The following is a 25,180-nucleotide window of genomic DNA, read 5'->3' as shown; positions in this document are numbered from 1 at the left end:
TTTAAAGCGGTTGCAGTTACCCATGTGGCTTGCAGTCGCTGTTAAGTATCAACAAGGCACAGGGCCAGTCACTTTCTGTAGTAGATATAAACATCCTGGGCAACTCTGGGCACTGCAGCTAGTAAATTACAATGTTACGTCTCATGCAGTACATTTATGGCATGAATATGGGAAAGTAGGAGGTGATACACATTTTTCCTTCCATAATTTTGCATATGTTATCAGCAAGAAACAATTTTGTAAAGGTTTGAAATTGTGTGTTAAGTTTGTTGAAGCTTGCTAAGTACTTTCATTCTCAAATACTGGATGAGTAAATTCTGGGAACTCCATTGTTCCTTTTTCACCCCCACACCTTTGACAGATACTTGGTTGCTGCCTGACAGTTTTTTTACACGTACCAAGTTTGGTTGAAGATTCTGACACAATATAATGTTAATACAGAGATATGAAAACAAGTTTTTAAACTGCAAACCCTTTCAAGGAGCAGACGTGGTCTTTGAGCATGATTTATTAGTTAATAAATGTAAATTAAAGTGGAAGAAATTCCAGAAAGGTAGAAAGTTAAAGGAGATGGGACCCGGATAGGTTGAAAGAACCAGAGGTTACAAAGAGTTTCAAAGGGAGCATTAGGCAACCACTGGCTCAAATAGGCATCAGAAATACAATAAGATGAATGGATTGCTGTGAGACATGAAACAGTGCAAACAGTAGAAGAATACCTAGCAAAAAGACATGGCTGAGTATGAATCCTTGCACAAATTACATTAAATTTAAGCGATGAAAGAAGAAGATACAGAAATGTGGCAAGTGAAACGAACAAAAGAAATACAGATGTCTAAATATGAGATTTGTGTAGAGGCAAAGCAGTAGTGGCTAGAAGAAAAATGCAAAGAGGTAGAAGCACCCATGAATATAAGAAAGACACTGCATATAGCAGTTGTGTGAACAAGAGCTCAAATGGCAAGCAAATAAAGAAAGGTTAAAAGGTGGAAGGAATGTATATTACTATATGAAGGAAAAAACTTAAAAGACAATATTATGGAAACTGAAATACATAACAGAGGTGTCGGAGGCACAATATTGTGAGAAAAATTTGTAGCATTTGTAGGTTAGATAAATGTTTTTGACAATGTTGATTGTAATATACTCTTTGGAATTCTGACATTATCAGGGATGAAATCCTGGGATTAAAAGGTCATATACAAATTATACAGAATCCAGACTGCTGTTCTGAGACTTAAAGGGCATGAAATAGAAAGCAGGGATTAGGAAATCAGACAGGCTTGTACCCATATCCCTCGTGTTATTCAAATCGATAGAGAGAGAAAACATTAAAAGAAGCCAGCGGGAAACTTGGAAAATAAAATAAAAGTTCAGGGCAATGAAATAAAAACTTCAGGGTGTCTTCATGACACACTAATTCTGTCAGAAACAATAAAAGATTTGGATGACTGTTTAAATGGGATACATAGTGTTTTAAGATGATCAACAACAACATTGCAAAATTGATAATAAAGTGAATCAAATTAAATCAGGCAATGATGAGGGAATTAGAGTAGAAAATATGACCTTAAAGCCATAGATGAACTTTGCTATTTGGGTAGCAAAATTAACAGACGATGGATGCCACCAGTCAATAGAATATAAAATGAAGACTTTAAGAGGCAGGGAAACTATTTCTGAAAAAGAGAAATTCACTAACAACAAATATAAATTTTTCTGTTAGGAAGCCTTTTCTGAAATTATTTGTATGGAGTACTGCAATATATCAAAAGACAAAGAGTACAGGCAAGAGGAGAACAGAGATGTTCGAAATGCACTGCTACAGAACAATGCTGAAGTTCTGATTGGCAGATCCAGTAACTTATGAAGAGGTGGGGCATCAAGAAGAGAGTTATATGGAAGAACTTGGCTAAAATAAAGGACAGGTCACAGCCTAAGGCACAGAGGAATAGCTGATTTGTACAGGCTACACTAACTTGGAGAGCTGCGACAAACAAGTCTACAGACTCAAGACAACTACTACAATTAAACTCTATTACCTCTTCTTAATCCATGACAAGGAACAATGAACAAAGGTAATAGTCATATTCATTTACAGGGCTGTTTTATAAGTTGTTCACTTTATTTGAAAATCAGCATTGCACATAGATCTAAATTTCCAAACTGTATGGAAGAAATGTGAGAAAACAACTTTCAGACATCAGCTGCTGCAATTCCAAAAAATAACAAATCTAAATTAAGAAAAAATGTGATGAGCACAAAGGTTCTCCAAGTACCTGGCAATGCAAATTGCATATTTGCTGAGAAAGAAGAAAACATTATTATCTAAAACTGTAGTGCAATCATGGGGGGACATTTGCCATTAGTCTTGTATAATAAATTGGAAAAGTCAACATTTCATAATTTGCAAGTTGTATCTGAAACACTGCAGTATAAAAATCTTCCGATTTGAATTTTAATGTACCATGCTTATGGAAAGGGTGGAGAAAATAAGAAATAAGGACGATCATTAAGTTAAAAGCTCTCTGTCTACGAAGATATCATTACAAGTAACTTCACTGTCAAATTGCTTTCACACATTCAGCAAACAATGTACTTTTCTGGCAATTGTTACGAAACTAGCTGTTTCCGGCCACGCATTGCTGCGGTTGAGTCCGGTTAATTGGAGAAGTAAGAAAAGGGAAAGCATACATTTCTAATATGAATTGGAACTTCATATACCTCTTAATCTCCTCCTCCCTCTCTCTCTCTGTCTGTCCATATCCTCTTCCCTCTCTTTCTGTCCAACTCCTCCTCCTTCCCCTTATCCCTGTTAATTAGTCCTCCCCTTTTTTTATTTATATAGGGGACAGAAGGAACTGCCATATATTTGCCAGTGTCACCACCTACTTTTTTTGCTGTTCTTTTTTCATGGAGGATTTCAAAGAATGAGTGCTGAACAGGGCCTCCGTCCATACATCCTGTTTCTGCAATTACACAGATTACACATTTCGTTTTGGCCCCAATGCGGTGAGATGCTGCAACAGTTCACTGATTACGTGGATAGTATAAACCGAACATTATATCTAAAATTGGAAACAGAAAAGGATACAATGTTGTCTTTCTTAGCTGGGGTGGTTGAATGGAAACCAGATGGACAGCTCAACCACTCTGTGGCTCGAAAGCCGATGCATATCTCAGGAAGCACAGTGTTCACCACTGAGCTCAGAAGAGAAATGTGTTCAACACCCCAATACACAGCACAAGGTCAATTTTGGACAAGCTTTCTTGGCTGTGAATGTACTCATCTGACGAGTGTTCAGAAGGATTGGGTATATAGTCTGTGACATTACAAAACCAAGACAGTACCTTTCAAAAAAGCCAGAAGGGCTTACACACCCCCCATGGTGCAACAAATAGAAAGATAGATAAAGTTTTTATCAGGCAAGACATGATACACCAGATCCGTATTCAACAATGTGTTCAAGCAGGTATTTATCAAAGACAGGTCACAGAGGAATACATTGAACAGTTTAATATCCGATATGAGCAGTGATGCTACAGGCTACATTGGCCCATGAGCACAAATGCTACCTCTGGGTGCAGAGGAAACTATATCACCATTTGCCACCTCCATGATTCCACAATGACATCTACATCTACAAACATATTCCAAAAGCCACCAAGTTGTGCACGGCAGAGGGTATCTTGTACTATTAGTATTTATTCCCTTTGCCATTCACATTCAAATGGCGTTGCCAGTTCCTTGTACTTCTCAATAATGTTTCACGAAAGAGACTCTTCCCTCCAGGGATTCCCATTCGAGTTTAAGAGCATTTCCATAACTCTTGCACATCAAGCGATCCTACTGGTAGCAAATCAAGCAGCATGCCTCTGAATTATTTTTATGTCTTCATTTAACCCGACCTGGTGGGAATCTCAAACACTCTAGCAATACACAAAAATGGGTTGCGCATGTATTGCATACATGGTTTTCTTTATAAATGAGCTACACTTTCCTAGATTTCTCCCAACCAACTGAAGTCCAAAATTTGTCTTCCTTACCACCGATCTAAAGCGCTCCTTCCATTTCGTATCGCTTTGCAATATTATGCCTTGATATTTAATTGATGTGGCTGTGTCAAGCAGCACACCACTAGTTCTGTATTCAAACCTTACAGGACTGTTATTGCTACGCACCTGCCGTAACTTACATTTTTCTACATTCACAGCAAACTGCCATTCATAAAACCAATTAGAAATTCCATCCAAGTCATCCTGTATTCTCCCCGTCACTAAATGACGACATTTTCCCAGACACTACAGGGTCAGCAGCACATAACAACAGACTGCTACATGTATCGTTTATCTGTAAAGGGAAGAAAAGTGGTCCTATCACACATTCTTGGGGCACCCCCGAAAATTTCCTCGTGTTTGAGGACACTTGCCGTACAGGACAACATAATGGATTCTATAACCTAAGAAGTCTTCTAGACGCTCATAGATCTGATAACCTATTTTACATGCTTCAACCTTCTTTAATAGTCTGCTTGTGGCCTTCATTCATGGTTTGCATGATGTGCAAGAAAAGAACAAACCGACTTTTGCTTAAGTGATTCTTTCTAAATCTATGCCGATTTCTGATCAGAAGCTTTCCTGCCTCAAGCAAATTTATTAAATTTACTTAAAATACGGTCAAGAATTCTGCAGCAAACCAACATTTAGCTTTGTACTTTACACCCAGAGATTTCTGATAAATGCAAGCTAAGCAAGGGCCCAATGGTAAATTCGAACTGGATTCCATACGGACCTGGTGACTTACTGGTTTTTAACTCTTTCAGTTGATTCTCAGTGCCAGGGACACCTATTTTATGTCCCTCCATACAGGATTCTGTGTGATGGTCGAACTATGGTATGTCTGAGCAATCCTCGTGTGCATTGATTTTTTTAAATGCAAAATTTTAAACTTCAGCTTTCCTTTTCCTGTCTTCTTTAGCCACACCAGACAGGCCAACAAGTGAGTAATTTTATATAGGATCAGAAATTTCTCCGCTTCTTGGCAAGGTATTTCGCTAAGCTGGGCAATCAGATTGCTTTATCTGGGCACGAGGTTGACTGGTTGCTTCACCAGTTTCATAACAGCCTGACTTTGCACTGGCTATAATGACGAAAACTGTCATTGAAATGTATGACTTATCCTAATTTGACATGGAAAGTTGACTAAGAACTTTTTATTCAGGACCCTAGCACATTAGACCATGTAGACGAGTTACCCTGTTGCCCGGAAACACACACATCTACGACCCACAAGCCACTTTACATTCTGGGGAAGAAAGGGGAGAGATTGATGAAGACTATTTTACTACTGTACTTTCCCCCTTTCACGTCTGAGTCACAGGAAGAAAAACTTTTGGCAAGTCTCTTTATGAGCTCTGACTTCCGTTTATTTTCCATCTCATTATTTTGGAAACATATACCAAGTTTATAATATGACCGAAAAATACAAAACATCTATTAATACAAGAGCTTACCTTATTTGAAAGCTGTTTTTTCCCAAAACTCAGACTAGATCTGAAGTCTACAAACAAGCCACGAATTACTCAAGGAAAAAGGTATATCAAATATTGTAATACAGACAGTGCAGCAAACCCATTAAGAAAAAAAAGGTATGTCAGGTAAGAAAGACAATATGGGATATACGAAGATGGTATGTGTTCTTTCAGACATGTCTGAAAGAACAGATACCATCTTCATATAGGTAAGGCTTACCGGCCACTGATCTTCTTCAGTGCAGATGCCCTCACATTGACCAAACTCTTACGGGAATCAGTAGATTGACTGCCATGAGTAATGAGTATAGTGGGCAGGGGACTACAAATGTAGTGTGTGGACAGTATGCTGGAAATGTGAGTCTCACGGGGAGTGTGCCAGAGATAAGTCCCTGCAGTTGCACTATCCTCTGTGTCCTCAGTGGCTCAGATGGATAGAGTGTCTGCCGTGTAAGCAGGAGATCCCGGGTTCGAGTCCCTGTCAGGGCACACATTTACAACTGTCCCCTTTGATATTTATCAATTCCTGTAAGCAGCTCAAGGTCTGAATTTCATTGTAATTTCAATATGGGATGTAGTGAAGGAGGTGGCTTGCATAAATATAAATAAGAGGAGCAGATACCTTTAGAAGTAAGCGATAGACTGGTAACAGATGTAATGCAGTGTTGCAAAACTAACAGGCATTTCAAAACTGTTACTGAAAAGATAGAGTTGTCAGGTTCAGCAGATGCTACTGTGGACTATCTCACACCACCCATTCATTCAAAATAACTTCAGTAATACAAATATGATCATCACAACATGAGAAGTAGTAATGCCACCACAAAATGTTTAAAATAAAAAAAAGAAGTCTTGTGGTTATGATGAAATAACAACAAAGTTTAAAATTGTTGTTCTGAATTTTATAACATACCAACTTACTTGTGTTACCAGTCATTTATCAATGGAACATTCCCTGACTGACTGAAGGAAGTTTAACTTAACCTTCTTATATGAGAAAGAAGATGAAGAAATACTGCCAGTCTTCTGCGCAGTTTCATTTTAGCCAGTTTTTTCAAAAATTCTAGGAAAGGTATTACATGTGTGAATTCTTGGCCATCTAATACAAATAGTATGTTGTCAAAGTTCATATTTTGAAAGGTTTCCAATCTTGAGATGCTGTTCACATGTACAGTGAGGATGTACTTAACTCGTTAGATAAATTACAAGCTACTATAGTTCAATTCTTTTATCTTGGCAGCTCGCGCATGCCCACCCAGACGCGGGAGGTTGCTGCGTTGCCAGTTGCACACGACGCACGCGCCAAGAGAAGCAGCGCCATAGTATAGCATAGTTCGCAAGCTTATGTTTAGGGGGGAGCGCGCAGTTCATGAAGTAAAGCCACCACGGCCGCATTAACCCTTTCCCTGCTACAGAGACGTGCTCCCCTCATTCCGCGCTGTGCGCGATTTTGTCACTGCACTGCTCGCCTGTGCTGACACATGGTGTTCCGACTGCTTTGATACTCTTTATCATTCAATTCCACAAAAACTATTTGGCCTAAAAATTAGATTTTTACACATCTTCTTGACTGATACCTTCCCCCATAAATGACTTAATTTTGTTTCAATGTTCAATGCCGTTATTATGCAGCATTAAATATAGTAAACCATCGCACGAAATTCTGAAGAGTTTGCAGAGGTAAAAGTCCATAGAGTATACTTTCTGTATGGTCGATTTTAGTTGCCACAATGTTGAGAATGAAATGTGGACAAGATACCTAAATTTCATATAAAATTTACTGTATAACTATATCTCATTTAATTTAAGTACCACATAGGTGTCGTATGTAATATTGTGAAATATTCCGTCTTTCGCGACTGTAACAAAAGTTTTATTTACACCGGACACGTTTGGCTTTATTTTAAAGCACTTCAATCAATGAAAGGTATGGCACACACACACGCTATGGACTTTTACTTCTGCAAACTCTTCAAAATTTCGTGCAATGGTTTACTACATTTAATGCTGCACAATAACTGGGTTGAACATCGAAACAAAATTACGTCATTTATGGGGGGAAGGTATCAGTCAAGAAGATGTGTAAAAATCTAATTTTTGGGTCAAATAGTTCTTGTGAAATCGAATGATAAGTGTGTCAAAGCAGTGGGAACACCATGTGTCTGCACAGGCGAGCAGTGCAGTGATGACAAAATCGCGCACAGCGCAGAATGCGGGGAGCACGTGTCTGCAGCAGCGAAAGGGTTAATGAAGAGACAAAGCACTAGAAATTTCAAAAATTTTCATTCAAACGAATAAAATTCGTGCAGTAAGACACTTCAATATTGTTTTTAAATAAAGAAAATATCAAGCACTGCACAGGGTTTGAACTCTTCACCTTTCGCATACTAACCCAACACCTTAACCGTTACGCTAACGCAGCTTGTCGTACAATGTAACTCCATGAGGATTCTAAGAGGACACACAAAATACTGACAAACACTATTGGTATGACTATGAATTACTCAAACTTCATCGAAGTACAATAGGAAATAAACAATTACCGCTGTTCTTTCTTGCGAAAAGCGGTTCGTGAGATTGATGCAAACACCTTTCCTTGCCATCGCTTGAATTAGGAGTCTTATTGCTTGTTTGGTTTAATTAATTAATAAAATATGAAGCAATTGGTATAAAGAATGCTTTTTCGAAACTTTCTATAAAAGAAATCTGCTACCAAGACATTGCTTTTGTTCTATTACTTTATTTATGACTGAACGTTTCTAAATCTGAAGACACTCGTCCGTGCTCTGCTCTGCAGTCGAGATTTGGCAACGTCGTTCTCTGTTCATTGGCTGGCTGTGTTATGTGAAGTCAGATGCGCAGAATGAACCTAAACTCGGCCGCCAACATAAATGACGCGCACTTTAGCATGCTCCGATATGCCAAAGACATTTTAATATGCAAATCACAATATCTTTCAAGCAAATTACAGTATTATGTTGCAACAGGAAATGCTGCAAATGATATTTCTCTGGGAATAAATGAAGTGGGCCTTCAGAAAACATTCATGCAACTTAAACCATAAATTTTCACTCTATGGGGACTATTTAAAAGTGTCTGATAAAGTTCCATTCTGGGCACCCTACTTTCCCTTGTGTGTATTAACAATCTTTCATCAGTACCATTACTAGACACCAAGTTTGTTTTGTTTGCAGATGATGCAAACATTCCAATAACTACCAAATGAGTATAGTTTTTGAAAGACCGATTAATGAAATTTTTAGGAACATTAATAAATGGCTCTTGGCTAATTCTTTGACACCAAACTTTGAGATGACACATTATATGCATGTCTAAAATATGACTACAAGCAGATAGAAAAGGTTGACAGCAGCAAATTTTTTGGAACGTAGCTTGTTAAATACAACTGGGAGGAGCACACCACAGAACTGCTGAAGTGCATAAACAAATCTTTATTTGCAATGCTGTTAACAGACATAGGTGATATGAAAATAAATAAAAACCAGCATAATTTTCTTACTTTCATTCCATTACGTCACACGGAATCATATTCTGAGGTAAGTAAATTTAAAGTTTTCAGAATCCAAAACTATTTAACATGAATTATTTATGCTATGAACCCAAGAATGTCCTGCAAAAGCCAGTTCAAGGAAATGGGGATACTAACTACCGATTCCCAATACGCACAGTCCAGTCACATTACTGTGACCAAAGCCTACACTTGATTTCAATGTGCAATAGCCACTCACAGACAGCAGGCGGCAGCACTAGCAGTGGAGGATATATAAAGTGTATCGGACGGATGAGGAAAACAGTGCAATCACTGTCGCAATTTGGAAGCAGAGCAATTTACCTGATATCCAGTAGGGCATGATCATTGGCTTTTGGGCCCCGGATGGAAGCATTGCCAAACTGTTCATGGGCTGCCACAGCTAAAAGTATACTGCGTGTGGCAAAATGGTGCTCTCTGAAACCAGTGCCAAGGCAACTGTGGTGCACCACTGGTGATAGATGACAGGGGTGAACAACCCAAGTGGAGAGGTGTATGGGTGAGCAGACATGCAACTTTTGAGTAACTGACCACTCAGATGAACCAAGGGATTACCAACAGTCTCCTTAATGACAGTTCAGTGAACACTGCCGCATATGGGCCTCCGCAGCAGGAGAATGGTTTATGCACACGTGCTGACTGCTGTTCATCGGCAACGAAGACTGGAGTTTGCACATCAATACCGCAACAGGACATCCACTGAGTGACAACGTAAGGCCTTTTCAGATGAATCACGTTTTATGCTCCATCAGACAGATGATGATGGTGTGTACGGCATGAAACATCTGAAAGCAAACACCTTGCAACAATCTCTGGAAGAGAGAGCCTTGTGGTCTGGATTATGCTTTTGTGGCATTCCCTGAGTGATCTCGTCATTCTGGAAGCACACTGGATCAATACAAGTATGCATCAATCCTTGGGGTCCACGTCCAACTTCACGTGCAATTTCTTACTCGTAGGTGTCATGGCATGTATTAGCAGGGCAACGCAATGTCACACACAGCTCACATTGTATGCTTGTGGATCGAAGAGCACCAGGACAAGTTTACGATACTCCTCGTCTCCAAACTCTCTGAATTGAAACCCAAAAGGTGGTTACTCAGCCCTTTGAAAGAGGGACACAATAATGCGACTGAACAGCGTATTTAATCCTTAACGAAATTTGTCATAAATAATACATCTTTATTTCAAGCAAACAGCTCAGTTCCTAGAACAATACCAAAATAAGAATAATCCACATACAGTCACATACTTTGGTTTAGAAAGAAGCCCATCACTCAGAAACACACAAACTTACCAACAGTCGCAAAAAATTTAGCTACTAATAAGTTTAGCTTAAGAGGAGTGTAAAGAATTTATTTGTAGGCAACTCTTGCCCCACGAATGTTTTTTTTTTGTGCAATCAACTGATGTATGTACAATTTGTAACATCAAACAAGAGGAGTAATGTGATCAATATATCTAAATGTTGTAACTGACTTTTGTTTGATGATTGTGTGCCTACAATAGCATAAGGATCTCATAAGCACTGCAGTGTACTAGAAATTTATGTACGAGGGTCGGTCAAAAAGTAATGCCTCCCATTTTTTTTCTACTTAAAGAAATTAAGTTAAGTGAAAAATTTGAATTTGGCGCCATTCCTCAAACCTTCTTCTGCAATCCACTGCAGTAGTAACTTTCTGTGTCAACAGGTGGCAGCACAGCAGAAGTTTGTAAGATGGCCGACATCGATGTTCGTTTGAGACAGCGTTGTGTGATTGAATTCTTGAATGCAGAAGGTGAAACGCCCATACGCATTCATGAAAGACTGAAGAAGGTGTATGGTGTTGTGACAGTGGATGTCAGCGCTGTTAGACGATGGGTTCGTCGTTGTAAGGAAGCTGAAGGGCAAACACCGTTGACTGACGAAAAGCGGAGCGGCAGGCCGGTGAGTGCAGTGACTCCACACAACATTCAGCAAGTTGATGACATCATTCGTGGTGACCGTCGGGTGACTGCAGATGAAGTGTGTCGCATTATTTCTCTTAGTAAAGGCAGTGTGATCACGATTATTAAACAATTGGGGTACTCAAAAGTTTGTGCACGGTGGGTTCCAAGAATGTTAACCGATCAGAATAAAGAGGCAAGGAAAACAATAGCCTCCCAACACTTGCAGCGCTTCCGTTTGGAGGGAGATGAGTTTCTGAAAAAAATTGTGACCGGGGACGAAACATGGGTGCATTTTTTTGAACCCGAATCAAAGAGGCAGTCAATGGAGTGGCGTCACACAAGCTCGCCGAGGAAGAAAAAATTCAAAACTGTGCGATCGGCAGGGAAAGTTATGGCAACAGTTTTCTGGGATACAGAGGGTGTGATTCTGGTTGATTTTTTGGAGCAGGGATGCACAATAAATTCTGTTCAATACGTCACAACCCTTAACAAACTTAAAGCACGTCTTCAGCGAGTTCGCCCAACAAAATCAATGGCAGATGTTCTTCTTTTGCATGACAATGCAAGACCACACACCAGTCGTCACACCTCTGACGAGATTGTCAAAATTGGATGGGAAGTTTTGCCTCATCCCCCATACAGCCCTGACCTGGCACCATCAGACTTACATCTGTTCGGGCCACTAAAAGAAGCTCATCGTGGGATTCATTTTGAAGATGAGGAGGCCGTCAAAACATCCGTGCGTCAATGGCTTAGGAAGCAGAGCTGTGATTTTTACCGTGCTGGGATACATGCCCTTGTTCAAAGATGGACCAAAACTGTAGAGATGGGCGGAGATTACATTGAAAAATGACAAAATGATCCTCAATGTTGTGGTTTTCAACCTATGTAATTGCATTTAAATTTCCTGACAATTAAACGTAGAAAAAAAAATAGGAGGCATTACTTTTTGACTGACCCTCGTATTTTGTAACAAGTTTGTTCTCTTTATAACATCCTTGTGGACAATTTCACATAAGATCTGTGGAAGGAACACTACTATCTCTCTCTTTTATCAACAAGTGATCTTATTTCATGATATTCTCTTGCAGCCTTCAGGTTCTCCTTCTTGTGGACCTGAGGAAGTAATACACTGCTTCACTCTTCTTCGATTATACACTCTAAGAGTATGAACAGTAAATCTTTTTGTGTTGCACAATGCTTCTCTTGTATCTGCCAAAACAGCTGATCTTTTATAGAGCAAAGCACACCAAACTAACCATATACCAGAATGTTTAGTACATAATGAATAAGAGAGAGCAGTTGGGTGCGTAACTACACGAAAATAACCACATTTCTTCATAGCGTATGAACTGGGTTGTAAGGAAGATGAACATATAGACAAATGCTAAATAATTACAAGCTCATAAACTTGTTCTGTAGGAAGACGCATAAAGGTGATCAGGTAGGCATTTACAGTAAAAGTGATATAGCAGGTGAAAAAGTCACATGGACTGACAACCTGGGCAATAAAATGGTACTAGAAGTTGCAGCAATAAATTTAAAGCCAGGGAACAACAACCTGATTATAGCAGCTATCTTTATGTCACCTGGAAGCAGCACTGATAATTTTTTAATTGGCTGGAGGACTTGCTGGAGAAGAATCAGTGTATATCAAACATGTTGTGTGTTTTAGAAATCAACACCGACCACCAAACACAGAAAGTTAATTTCCGAAGCAATGATATTGAGAGTGTGTTGTGCTTTTGTAAGCTAATCACGGCTCAAGTAACTTGATCTCGCCAGCCAATGACAGCAGATATTCAGAGCATAGGACACGTAATGTAGTCACGTAGCAGCAACAGCATTGTTTAGTAGTGCAAACAAACGAATAGAAAAGTTAAGGGTTTGAATTGATATACATAGTGTAGCTGCAAGAAAAGCTAAGCTTTCACATATAATACTGGTCTAGAACATTAATAGCTACAAGAAAAGCTATAATGTTGGTCTTTTATTGTGTGTGTTACACTTCAAGATACATTACACAAATGTATCCAAAAATTTTAAATAATGGGATAAATGTCTGGTCTTCTGGGCTCGAAATTCTTTTACATGGCTGGTTTTCAAAGAGTTAAGTTTTAAATGAGAGTCAAACACACTGTGGTTTAAGAAAGCTATCGCACATTCTCATATGTAACACAATACATACTGCATAAAAGTAAATTTACTTTGAAAGTAACAGTTTTCAAACCACCACAGACAATATTTTCCTGCGGCCTGCTAGAAATACAGGGTGAGAATTATTGAACTATATGAAAAAACTATATTATTTACAAACTATGGTGTGCACACACTTTATTCAACATGTAAATGTCACTACAGATATTCGAATTTAGGTTATTACATGTTAGATACGCCTCGCATCATTGGCAATGACGTGGCGCGCATGACTAGCGCAATTCTGCGTGACCCGCTGGAGTGTCTGAACATCGATGCTGCCGATGACCTCCTGAATGGCAGCTTTCAGTTCAGCAATGGTTTTAGGGTTATTGCTAAACACCTTGTCTTTAATACAGCCCCACAAAAAGGAGACACACGTGTTCAGATCTGGAGAATATGGCAGCCAATCGAGGTCCTTCCAGTGGCCTCTGGGTACCCCTGAGCCAGCATGCGGTCCCCAAAGTGTTCCTGCAGGACAACAAACACTCTTCTGCTTCGATAGGGTCTGTCACGCACGAACCACATCTTGTCAAAATCAGGGTCACTTTGGATAATGGGGATGAAATCATCTTCCAAAATCTTCACGTACCATTCAGTAGTCACTGTGCCATCAAGGGATATTGCACAGATTATTCCGTGACTGGACATTCCACAGCACACAGTCACCCGTTGAGGGTGAAGAGAGACTTTTAGATCGCGAAATTGGGTGCTCAGTCCCCCAGATGTGCCAATCTGGCTTACTGATGAACCCATCCAAATGAAAGTGCACTTCGTTGCTAAACCAAACCACATAGCCCACACTAATTTCCATCATGCCCTGTGGACAACTGTGAAGTTTGAACATCTTAACACAAACCATTCAGAAGTCATGATGATTTTATTTCACACAGTTTAACAACTGTCACTCTGTAGGTTCATTTCAACAGTTGCTAGAGAGCGCCAGAAAACAGGCGCCTCTGTATGTGCGCAGCCACCATGACGTAGGAAGCCTGTATGTATGTATAAAGCATTACGAGATCTTACATCATGTCATAAAGGAAACAGGTCATCAGAGGATACTCCAACAGCACCGGAATTTCGTAAACCATACTAGAATGGATAATATGGCTTAAGGTGCACATTTGTGTGTCCATATTCATGAAGACATAGGCCCCAACTTGATATTAAGCTTTTCAATGTGGTTTTGGGATGTAAATTTTCTAGGAGTACCAGTACTGTATTATCTCGTGTTTGGTTCTTTATTACGGCACAATACCATACGTGCTCTTGAAATTCAGCGAACAGTTGAAACTAGCCAGTAGTACGGAATGAAACACTTCATTTCAAATAACCTGACTGCCTCGAAGAGATTAATAAAAGCCAAATTTCTTTATCAGACTGACAGAAGTGACTTCATTGTTCTGCAAGGTGAGTTAGGTCAAGCATGTCATACCCAAAGTGTTTTGAAGTGCTGATTATTGAATGTCATCGTTGCCACACAAACATTTTGTACACCCATATGATAGCAAAGTACTGTAAAAATTTCAACATTGATGTTTGACTGTGAACAAAGATATGAATTCTTGAAAATGATGAAATAATTGACATTACACTACAGTTGATCTTATGGTTGTTGCCTATGTAACTGGCTTATTGCTTCATTGTAATAAAATTTAGTTGGAACTTATATTTAGCTGACACTATCACCCTGTATGCAATTAGTATTATTTATTATAATAATAAAATACTGAACAATAAGAGTTTTTGTTTCAGTTCTATGTTAAAAAATTTGCCCATTTACATTTAGGTTTATTCTCAAATTATGAAAATGATAAAAGTAAAATAATAAACTTGTGAAATTTGTCTGTTGTTGAGAAGGCTACAGTTTTGTGCACGAGTTTAGTCCTCAAGAAAAGTGTTTACAAGAGTTCAGTCAACAGGTTTACAAGTCTACGCAGGAGCCCAGTAGTCAGTGGCAAGTGTCTACATAAACTGTGTACACCCACTACATTTGCTGAGTGTAGTGGTGTTGTCAGTCTGTTCAGAAACCTCTGTTAGAGTGGATGCATGCACTTAGTTGAGAGTGTAGAATATTTTAAATGCTTCTCTCGTGAGTGTAATTTTTAAATTAATTAACATAATTTTAAAACTTAATATTAAATAAAATTGAATGACTAACTGGAATGCAATGAAATGGCCGAACAGAGCTCTATTGTACAACAGTAAGTGAGTGTGCCACGAAACAGTTTATGGGTTCAGTTTCAAAAAAAACTTAAAAAATGTTAATTACTTTCATGAAGAGAGATAAAATTTGTTTAAATTACGAGTTGGTTCTTCTGTATTAAAATTTTTGTGGGTATCATGAGAAAAAAATATATTCTGAAACGCAATCACATTTTTTGTAAAAGAGCAGTTATTAAAGCTTTGAGGGAAATAAAACTTGAACATCTGTTCTTGTGCAGTGCAAGTAAAACAGCTTCCCAAGAGAAAGTTAATGTGATTCCTGGAAATTCTCTGTGCTCAAATTTTGACTTAAAAGTACTTATCATGAATCCAGGATCAGAATCGTATAACCTTGTCAATGACATTTATATTCCTAATTACGAAGCTAGTAGCAATTTGGATTTGGATTGTTCTAATTTACAGTTATCTCCTACTTTGCAAATAAAAAAACTGAGTAGCAGAAACAGAAAAGCAAGGTGCAATAAATTTCAGACAAAATTAGAAAAGACAAACAGTAAGAATCATGCTATAATAATGCAGATACCAACAGTATTTCTAAAAAAGAAGAAAACCTACCTCCAGGATGACCCAACACTGAATATTTGAGCTTAATTCAGAAATTGAAAAGCAAGCGTTCAGTGACACCTAAAGAGGAAAAAGTTAAAATTTTAAGTTTGCTCCCTGATTCATGGTCAAGAGAAAAAAATGGTTCACAAGTTCAACGTTGTTGATCATTTGGTTCGATTAACCCGAAAATTAATGAAAGAGCAAGGCAATCTACCAGTTTTAGGAAAGAAGATAGGAGTAGATGTTAAGTGAAGAAACAACTGAAAAGATCCAGCAGTTTTTTTGAAGATGAAAATGGACCAATGTGCTCAGGCAGCAAAGATAGCAAGAGTTGTTATAAACAAAGTAACAATGCGATAACGACTACTGCTCTAAAATTTAAATGAACTTTATGTAGCTTTCAAAAATGCTGATCCTGAATGCAAAATTATAAGGTCAAAATTTTGTGACCTTCACCCTATGTGGTTTATTTTGACTGGATCTTCAGGAACATACACTGTACGTGTTTGCTTATATTCTCAAAATGTAAACTGATGACTCCAGGAGCAAAACTCAATGATGTTAGCTACAAAAAGTTACTAGATTTAATGGTCTGTGACACTAACAACTGTGACTTCATGATGAGTTTGTATGATAAATGCCATGGTAAAGAAGCTGCTTTTGAATTCTATAACAACTATGAGGAGTTACCTTCGAACAGTGGATCACAACTGACAGGGCTGAAATGATAACAGTCGTTAAATCTCAGGAAGATTAATTTGAATCTTTACTTGATAACTTAGAAAATCTCAACACTCACCACTTACGTTTCTAAACTCGAAAGCAAGTTTTTGAAGGACAAAAAGGCACAACTTTATGAAACTGAATGCATAGTCTTAGCTGATTTTGCAGAAAACTTTACATTTGTGGTTCAAGATGAAATAGAAAGGTACCACTGGGTCAATGACCAGGCCAACAGTGCATCCATTTGTTCAGTACTTCAAAAATGAGAGACAAAGTTTGCAATTCATCAATTTGCATTCTAAGTGACTACTTGGAGCACATCACTTCAGCTGTCCATGTGTTTCAAAAGTATGTAACAAATTACATTAAAAAATTTGCCCAAGGTTGAGGAGCTCATATACTTCTCACATGGAAGTGGTGGTCAATACAACAACAAAAAGAATTTTTCAAATCTTTGCAAACAAAAGCAGATTCCAGGTTGCAGACCAAATGGTACTTTTTGTCTCTTGCAATGGTAAAAATGCATGAAATGGAGGAAGAGATACAACAAAATCTGAAGTGAGTAAAGCCAGCTTACAAAGAAAGAATGCAGACCAAATTCTTACAACGGAGGACATATATATGTGTTTTCCAAAGATAATACTAAAGGCATCACATATTTTCCCATCAAGAAAGAAGAGGTAGTTCTTCATATCAGAACAACACTTCAAACCAGATTTGAAATCTGTATATCAATAAAAGAAACAAAGCAATTCTACAAATTCCTTGGCATTGCTGAAAACTTAGTTCAATGCAAAGAAACATCAGAAACTGAAATTTAAGAGGACCACAGTGTCGGCAAAATTAATCTCAGTCTAACACTGAATGACACAGTGGCATGTGTGTATGATAGACAATGGTGGTTTGCACAGATTGAAAGAATATATTTGGAAAACGGTGTTTTTGTTCATTTTTACCACCCTGCCAACCCATGATCATCATTCAAAAATGTACTAGTAACGAAGTTGGGTACCAATGAAAACCATTAAGAAAGCTTGAACTTACCACAGCAACTGGGAGGCCTTATTCTATATCACTAAAGCTCTTTGAAGAAATAAGTGTTCTTAACAGTCACTCCTAGGATTAGGAAACACCGCATCTCGAAAGTATGGTAATTGAAAAATACAGCTTTGCCATCATATAGACATAGAAAATGTGCAAAATCAAATTTTTATAGTGAGTCCCATCAGAGATAATAGGCCCCAAACTTCACAAACAAAGATTTTCAAATTTCAAAAATTTATAAAAAATTAAGGAAACATTCGTCAATTTTCATGCTCTGTATAAGTCTATTAGTTTACGATATCTAACCAGAGGGAAAAAAATACACTCTGATTGATCACTCCTTCGTTGTTATTTTTGGGTCTAAAAAGGGCAGTTTCCAAGTTTTCAATACCAAAACTTTTGGAGGTCATTTTGACGGGTTATTTTTGAATTTAGGGTATTTTGAGTAATAAACACTGTTGTAGAGGAGATTTTCCTAAAAACAATCATGTCAACTGCAATGCTGTGACTTAGCTCAGTGCAGAGATATTAAAATTAACACTAATGTCTCAAAATTGAAAAACTGTTGTGCACTTGCAAGTAAAAATGGTGTACGGTAAAATTTAAAAAAGTACTGAACTTCACAGTTATAGAGCAATCACACATAAGAAAAGCAAAATATTTAAAAATGGTCAAGAAGCCAACTTAATTTTTAATCTATCACTTCACATGGATTGACATTTGATGATAACACAGTGACTGGCTTGAACTGTCTTGATATCCAGGAGATGTCACTTTTTCCACAACTTCAAGAGGACTACTGATTTCACGCCCCAACAGGATGGAGCCTCACCACACTAACAAGAAAGTACACTAATTTTTCAATAATACACTGCCACATTGAGAAATCATTGTGAAAACTGCTTCAATTTGGTAATGTCTTAAGTGCCAGTTTGCACTGAGGTTTGGAGTCCACATTAAGCTGTAGGTGGGGAACTGTAACTGGGTAGGCAAGTAAGATCAATAGCCATGTGAAGGCAAAGGCGGATCATCTCCAATAGCAACATGCTTAGTAAATCGTTGTGTACAAACCAACAGTCAGGTTGATGACAGCTGAATGTTACATTGTCTCCATGCAGGATAGGGTGCACAGGAACCCACAACATCAGTCTACATTCTTGGCTTTCGAGATGGCAAGGCATGATCCCATGTGACTTTTTCATATGGAGATACATGAAGGAACATTCTCACTTCCCCTTCAACTTGTGATGTTAATGAGCTCAAAAACAGAATACAAATAGCTGTTACTTCTGTTGAAGAAATCTTACATAAAGATTAGCAGCTGTCTACACACTGACCTTCTGGTTGATAGTGGGCACACAGCATTTGTCGTAACACAGCAAAGAACAATTTAAAACAAGTTTGTTCTTTATTACCAGACTGTACTTAATAAGGAAACACATTATTCAATGCAGAAACTTTAAAGTGATTTTCTTCTTAGACAGTTTGTGTCTTAAAGTCGCAATCATGAAGACCTTTACTACGAAATTTTGGACTATGTATATAATACCTTGGGTCCAGTCAGATAAAACTGAGTAAATTGGGAGCTAAACTAATTAAGAAGCTCTGTTTGGTATCACACTTGAGAGCATCTGCTGTATGTTTGGTTGAAGACAATGGAGTTAACTCATCTAATATTTTCACTATCTGATGTCTCATGGCATTATCCTGGGGCAACATAGCTAAACTAAAGAAAGTATTCATTCAATGAAAGTGTGCAATACGGATACTGTATAATGTAGACATCTACAAATCTTGCAAAGACCTTTTCATTTATCTGTTTTTACATGCTCCTCCTTGAACATTTCCTCTTCAACTGACTACAGTTTGGCGTGAGTTTAAGCGCTCGAGTGTTAAATTCTTCAACATGTAACCCAATGCATGAAATAGCGTCTGCTGCATAACAGTTGTGATTACGAAAAATTTTTTACAACTGCAGCGACGGCCAGTAATAATAATAATAATAATAATAATAATAATAATCTGATGAAAGAAAGACTTGTTTTTGTGAAATTTTATTGTTTTGTACATAATTTAGTAGGGTTTCGGACAAGAGCAAAATAATGTAAAGTTTTCACTACTAACAAAGATAGAGGGGCTGGCCAGTACTTACCTCAGCTCAGTACAGCCGATAGATACACAAAACAGAACAGAAAATTTACGTATCCTAGCTTTCGGAACTTTGTTCCCTCGTCAGCGAGGAGAGAGGGGAAAAAAGGGGAAGAAGGTAAAGTGGATTCAGTTACTCACAATCCAAGTTATGAAGCAACAGGGGAAAGGTAAACAGGGAGGTAAACCTTTCCCCTGTTGCTTCATAATCTGGGTTGTGAGTAACTGAATCCACTTTCCCTTCTTCCCCTTTTTTCCCCTCTCTCCTCACTGACGAAGGAACAAAGTTCCGAAAGCAAGGATACGTAAATTTTCTGTTCTGTTCTGTGTATCTATCGGCTGTACTGAGCTGAGGTAAGTACTGGCCAGCCCCTCTATCTCTTTCTTAGTATTTGTTTCACACCTTTATGTGAGATTTTCCATTAATCATTAAGTTTTCACTACTCTCCATCTCGTCAGCTAAATATTACTATTGCTTAAGTTTTATCACTCACCAAATCTCAGTTTCTGAATCAGGGAACAGGCATAACCTCTTCTTACGAAATGTCCTATTCTTCCGTATAGTCCACACAAAAGTTAATATTAATACACATTACACTGTACTGTAGGTATATATTAAACAGAGAAAACTACACTGCAGCATGACTGACATTGCCTATTTATAAAGAAAATCCATGCGTCTGTTTTCTAATCGAGCAAATGTCTCAATCACTCTATGATTGAAGTCTTTAGTATGATTAACAAACTTTTTCTCAATTGCGAGCATTGCCAATGCCGAAAGCCTGTTCTCTGTCACTGTGTTTCGAAGAAAGGTTTTTATCCTTTTCATTGTTGAGAAACAACGTTCAGGTTCAACTGTTGTAAGAGGAGTAGTTATAATTATCCTCATTAGTTCACATAACTGCGGAAAAGTGTCTAGATCCAATTTGTTGTCTAATAGAAGCTGTAGAATTGCAACAGCACCACCTGCGCGTTGGAAGTCTTTTCTACTATAGAGTACTTCTAGCTCTGTTCTCAGCTGCACCTTCGATAACCATGGGTACATTTCAACAGTAATATCAAGTTCTCTCTCAGGAAAATTTGTCGAAAACAGAGAAAATGAGCTCACATCTAACAATTTTGATGCCACAAGGTGATCAGTGAATGAAAATCTTTCATTCATATGACTTATTATGGCATCACAAACTTCCTTCGCATCTTCTACTTTGGTTTCTGATTTTCTTTTCTTCTGAATTTGTTCTTCACACGATGACGAAATTTCTTCAGTGGCAAATGAAATTTCTTCAATGGCAGTATTTCTTATTCTTGTAATTACATCTTCAAACTCCAATAAGTATTGTCTAGCAGTTATCGCTTCAACATTCTGTTGTTGTAGTTTCCTGAAGAGTATATCTGCATGTGGCATGATCCTATGAAAAAATTCTAGCCAAAACAAGAACTCAGGATTTTTCAAATTGGAGAGGAGGCCATAACTTTCTCGTCTGGTTTTGTCATCTACACGATCAGAGAGGGTAATTTCTCCTAAACACTCTATCATACTTTCCTTGTTCTCTCTAATTGTGTTGACTGTCTGAATGTTAAACACCAATCTTGTAGCTGCTATCCGTGGTAGACTAGTTTGCACAACTCTGTCTAGCACACATGTTCCGTGTGACGACCGGGAGAAAAAAGCTGGAAAGCCTGAGAGATTAGAAAAAAATATTCTAGCAGATTTGTTTATAGATGCAGCTTTTTGCAAAACCGGATTAAGTTGATGAGCGTAGCAGTGAATGTAATAAGCCCTTGGATACATCTGCTTAATTCTTGCCTGAACACCATTGATGCCTCCACTCATAACAGCAGCACCATCATAGCATTGTGCGATCACTTTTTCCTTCTTTCCATCTGCATGCTTTTGCAATTCAGACTTTATCACCTTAAATAGCGTCTCAGCATCCTGTGTGTCAGGGTTAAAGAAGCCCCAAAACCTCTCCACAACAGAGCCATTAAGTTCGTATCTATACACAATCACCAACTGTTGCATGGTGGACACATCTGTTGTTTCGTCTGCCATTATAGCCAAATAATGCGCATTTAAAATTTCTTGAGTTATAATTTCTCTGCATACACTTAGCATACAATCCAGAAGCTCATTTTGAACTGTTCTGGATGTACCTTTAAATACAGTTGCTGTTTCTAAGTGCTCCTTCATTGAGCCATCAATAGCACTTACTAAATTTACAAGCCCATGGAAGACTCCTGGGTTTTCTGGATCTTCCCTTTCATCATGACCACGTAAAGCTAACTCAAATGCCCCACAAAATTTTATGCAGTCTATTAACCTGGAGAGGATATGTCTATTCCTGTCCACTTGCTCATTATGTTTCCTGACAGACTCTCTGTATACACTGTCAAGCTGAGTACTGATGTTCACTTTACCAAGAACTGAGAGTTCAATGTTTGCATTTTTGTGTACATGGGATTTTTCATGCTTTTTTATTTTTTCAGACAAATGTACAAGATCTCTAACACCTTTATTGGTCCACGAATTGACTTCTGGGCTGAAAATCAGACATGGGAAACAATACAGTGCTTGTCTTAAGTTGCACCCACACAGCCACTTATGCTTATCATACAATTCTTTGTTAAATGTTCGCTTGTAGTCACGCTTAACTGATTTTGTCACATTCTCAATCAAGAGATCTGGTCTAGGGGGCCCTAGTTCCTTTGCAGCTAACTTATCCTGGTAATTTAGTTTTCGGTTAGCTCTTAAAATAGATTCAACAGAGTTCATCTTGACCCTGCACACAAAATCCGATTCACTGTTTCGTGTCCATACTGTCACCCACACAGCACCAAATCAACTTCAAACACACACTGTCTTTTATGGAACTGATTAAATTCAGGTAGTACACCTTAATGTCTATCAACATGGTCACCTGACTACAGGTAAATGAAACCAACTAAATTGATCTACTCTTCTGTTAGGAATAAAAAGGATAAATATAAGATACAATCCAAAACTTAATATATATATAACTCATTCAGAAACTCACGTAATAAGTTTTTTGTCAGTATAACTACAACCTATACTGACGTCCGATTTAATTTACTATACACCGAGTGAATTGGCACATCTGACAGGTGTGCTAGCACCTAATGGAATTGCCAAGCGAATGGAAATATGTGGGCGTATCTAGTGGCATTGACGTAAACTTCTAGTTGAGATGTAACGCATAGAACAAACCGTGCACACTGTTCATCTGATTCGCATGTATTTGACCCATAAGGCAATTGCGTCGGGCCAGTCGCGCATGCGCAGAAGCTGCTTAACACGCGCACAACAGAAGGTGTGCTCGCGCCCCTGACGCCGAATTTCACGGTACGGATAGGCTAAAATGCGATTTTCCGATATCGGTGATTTCTGTGAATGTTAGTTTTCGGTACTGCGATTTGTCACAATTCAGGATCGCAGTTAACGAATTCGCAACTTTTCTCCCTCCGATTTCTACCAAGGCCGTGCCCTAAGTGAGCGACAGAAGCCACCGACAGAGCGCGACAGCTTGAACACAACCGCATGTATAGTTCTAGAACGGACGCGACACTAGCTATGGAATACTATCATCCGATTTCGAGAAAACTGTTCGGTGAAAAAAATTGATTCTTCCGCATCTTATAGCTTGACATCTTTGCCCGATAAAGGTCTGAATTTATTTTCGTTATTCGTCATAGTTACTGTGCTGCACGAAACTGTGAAAACATGGCTGCACGAAATTTTTAAGAATTTGCAAAGGTAAAATCACACTGTGTAGACTATCCGTATAGCTCATTTAAGGTCATACATTATTGCGTATGAAATGTGACCAATATATCTAAATTGTATTTAAAGTTGAGACCGGAATGGTACGTCTTTTCGTTCTTGAGATATTGGCTGTTATATCCGCGGATGGGTCGCTCGCGGCGCGTCCGAATCCTTTCCTGCGCTTCGGGAATCAAGTGGTCGTAAAAATCGTCGTTATCTCCTAAACGGTTCGAGATATCGAAACGACGTTTTTTGGGAATGACAATACGCAGAAAGTGCTATTTTTATCATATGATAAACACTCGATAAGTTTTTGTAAACGAGTGAGCTGAGCGAAAACATGGCTCCCTATAAATTACAGCATGAAGTTTTGTCCGAATAGACCTCTGCGATCTGAAATGTCCGATAAGCGATGGCGTCCCGGCTGTTAAAATTTTCTAGACCTGCAACTTTATCGACTTTAGGTCCACGTACTAAATAAACTTCCCTCTCCTTATCCTTACAAAAAACTACACATTACCTATTGCATCAGCCACACGGCATTGACTCTGTGTGAGCGTTGACCTCAGTGATTACGTAACTGCTTATCGCTCTCTGTTTACAAACATGACAAGCGCAGACGCGTACTGCTATAAAGACTACTATAGCACGCGTCCGGAATAACATCCCAGACTCTGGGCTTAGAAAATTCTGACCGCTAGCGTTAGCCGAGAACCGCAAGATGTACATCGAGAACCGGGAGGCTCGCCGTGCAAATACAGTAAGAAATATATTCTCGCCTGTATAGGCGATTACCTGTCAGGACCTAATGTTAACGTTTCAATAACCCAACTGACAAAAAGTTACATGAAATGGTATTTCCATCGATTCTTCCACAGCTATTACATGATATACGAATGATACGCTTGCCCAAAGACAAAATTTCATATTAAAAAAAAGTCAATAGTAAGTATGTTTTACTTATGTTCTTCCTTTGACTTTAATTTTGTATTAATGGAACAAGTGTGAAAATACTGATAGAGTGGTGTTGAGAATCTTAACACAAATTACTACATCTACATTTATACTCTGCAAGCCACCCAACGGTGTGTGGCGGAGGGCACTTTATGTACCCCTGTCATTACCTCCCTTTCCTATTCCAGTCGCGTATGGTTCACGGGAAGAACGACTGCCGGGAAGCCTCCATGTGCGCTCGAATCTCTCTAATTTTACATTCGTGACCTCCTTGGGACGTGTAAGTAGGGGAAAGCAATATATTCGTTACCTCATCCAGAAACACACCCTCTCGAAACCTGGACAGCAAGCTACACCGCGATGCAGAGCGCCTCTCTTGCAGAGTCTGCCACTTGAGTTTGCTAAACATTTCTGTAACGCTATCATGCTTACCAAATAACCCTGTGATGAAACGTGCCGCTCTTCTTTGGATCTCCTCTGTCAACGCAACCTGGTACGGATCCCACACTGATGAGCAATACTCAAGTACAGGTTGAACAAGTGTTTTGTAAG

General features: G+C 38.6%; 1 protein-coding gene across 2 annotated transcripts in view; it reads right to left on the bottom strand.

The window, feature by feature from the left end:
- Window positions 1-25,180, bottom strand: part of LOC124606968 (zinc finger protein 239-like) — a 97,805-nt gene that overhangs the window by 4,991 nt on the left and 67,634 nt on the right. The window contains exon 1 of one of the 2 annotated variants that reach the window (XR_006978752.1): window positions 20,388-22,922. The exons of the other annotated variant lie outside the window; for it this stretch is intronic. The gene's annotated coding sequence lies outside the window, so the exon portion shown is untranslated. Of the gene's footprint in view, window positions 1-20,387; window positions 22,923-25,180 lie in introns of those variants that run through there. 2 annotated transcript variants of the gene reach the window in all.

This window comes from Schistocerca americana, chromosome 3 (assembly GCF_021461395.2).
Source record: "Schistocerca americana isolate TAMUIC-IGC-003095 chromosome 3, iqSchAmer2.1, whole genome shotgun sequence".
Taxonomy (NCBI): Eukaryota; Metazoa; Arthropoda; class Insecta; order Orthoptera; family Acrididae; genus Schistocerca; species Schistocerca americana.
Note: the sequence above shows the minus strand (reverse complement) of the source record. Positions and strands in the feature narration are given on the sequence as shown.